Source organism: Arachis ipaensis, chromosome B02 (assembly GCF_000816755.2).
Source record: "Arachis ipaensis cultivar K30076 chromosome B02, Araip1.1, whole genome shotgun sequence".
Lineage (NCBI taxonomy): Eukaryota > Viridiplantae > Streptophyta > Magnoliopsida > Fabales > Fabaceae > Arachis > Arachis ipaensis.
In genome coordinates this window covers 104758814-104761343 of record NC_029786.2, presented here as the reverse complement: position 1 = coordinate 104761343, position 2530 = coordinate 104758814, and positions in this window count along the sequence as shown.

The following is a 2530-nucleotide window of genomic DNA, read 5'->3' as shown; positions in this document are numbered from 1 at the left end:
CTGTAATATTAAAAAAAAAATTTAAAAATATAATCATCACTTAAAAAAGATCATACACCTTATTAGTAATTGATGATAAAAAAAAATATTAAAGTAACTATTAAATATTACAAAACTCCTCTTTCTCAATCGTAAATTCATGTATTTTTCTTGGAAAACAATGCATGTATTTTTATTGTTGTTCACAGCTTACACAATTTAGCATGGAAGAAATTATGGATTTGTATCATCTAATATTATGTCATCCTAAATTATAAAATCATCCTTGTGTATGTGTTTGTCAATTAGCCTATTTTTGATAAGGATGAGTCAGAAATTATTATTGACCCAGTGTATAGAATTCATTTAAGTTAAATGACTCAATAAGATATTAGAGAGACAATAAATTATTTGTATAATATGTATAATGGGTTATTGAATTACAAAAAAATTTTAATATTATGATACAATTCATCCCAAAAATTTCAACTAATAAAAAAATGTAACACTAATAGTTATATCTCTAATACTTCATAAACCTCTATTGTACAAATATTCTATTAACTCTTCATACTTTCTCTATTCGGACCTATTCTAAATTGTCAGTTTGCATCATCTAATATTATGTCATCCTAAATTATAAAATCATCCTCATATATGTGTTTGTCAATTAATTTTTTTTTATAAGAATGGGTCAAAAATTATTATTGATCAAGAATATAAAATCCATTCAAGTTAAGTGACTCAATAAGACATTATTAGATAATATTATAAAATTTTAAGAAAGCAACAGCTATTTTTTAACTCATAAAAATATTGTACTATTTTGTAGAAAGAAATTTACTCTCAATATTGTCAACATAGATTTATAAATCTACATCAAATATCAGTATCAGGAATACAGAGGTAGATAAATTCAAATAGCAAATTTTTGATTTTTTGTCTCACCATTCTTACAGATAGTTCTATTTATTACTTAAATATTTTTTTAGTAATAGTTATAATTAATTATAAGAAGAGTACACAAGGAGTACATAAAGTATAACTAAAAATTTATACTAATAAAAAATAATTTACATAATACTGTTATCATTTAACTCTTAAAGGTAGTAACATGGAAGGAATATTCGTCAAAAACAAACAAATAATACCGTAAGAAAACGCCGCCATAAGAAAAGATAAGAACGCCATGATCAGAAAAGACAAGAGTATAGAGAACTCAATTCAGCCTCTTTTTGCATAACCTACAATGGAGACGCTATCATTATCGGCCTAAATTATTATAACCTGAATCAAGTCATGATCAGTGTTTGAAGAATAAGTCTCTCAGCATGTCAATCAACTAAGTTTATAGAAAAATAGACAAAAATCTCTTTTATTTCTAAGACATTGTCAATGTAATATTATTTTTTTATATCAATAATAAATATTTATTTCTAACAATAACAGTAACATATTCTAAATATATTCACAAATCAAACATATCAAAAGTCATATTATATCTATTAAGTTGACAACTAAAATATATAATTAAGTTCATAAGTTTACATGATTAAATCATAATTATTATCTAAACAGTTTAAAGTTTAAAATAATATAACATAAACTACACTAATATCTTGCCTGTGACATATGAAGTATTGACATAATTTAGATTTTTTTGCAAATGTTCTATTACATACAAATATAAATAGAAGAAAAACTCATGAAATGACTAAGACCTACTACGAGGTAGGTGAAATGAAACTTGGATTGATACCTTATATAAAAAATATGAGAATTCGATAGAGTGAGTTTTGTAATTCAGTGAGCAAATATTATATTTATAATTATAACACACACCAAATGTAACAAATTTTACCTTAAAAGTTATATATTTTTTTAGCTATAAATAATTCATTCGGTAAATATGCAAATAAATAAATAATTAATTAAACGAATGAATTGAGGCAGGAGTTCTAATTCAATAGTCAAATTAAATCGAATGCTACACATTTAAACGGTTCCACCTCTAAGAATAGTCGTTTCCTCTAGTATGGCAACGTTGTGGACTTGTGACCTATACGTTAGGCTAACAATGCTTCTGTTAGTTGAGAAGTATGGGTCAGATGCATCTAAATTAACATCATATTTGCCATTAAGCACAATTTTCTAGTTAGAGTCTCCCAAACTAATTTAAAATAAATCGAGTAGAATAAATCTCTAATACTTATAGCATAATACTAAATTTCATAATAAACCAAATACATATAAGTATCCATACTAAAAAACAAATTAAAGCACAATCAAATCAATTAAAAAAATATGCTTTATAAAATATACGAATATCGTCTCGTGTGTATTTTAATAAAATTATGAGTTTTTCAAAAAATCGTTCCAATAATCCAAAAATCAAAGCAATCAAATATTTTTAAATGATGAAAATAATGATTCAATTTAAATATTGATAGTAATACACTTAAAAATAACTATAAACGTAATATCGGCTCACAACTTGATTTCAAAGAACCAGAAACAACTCTAAACGCGTCAATGAGGTACCAAATGATGT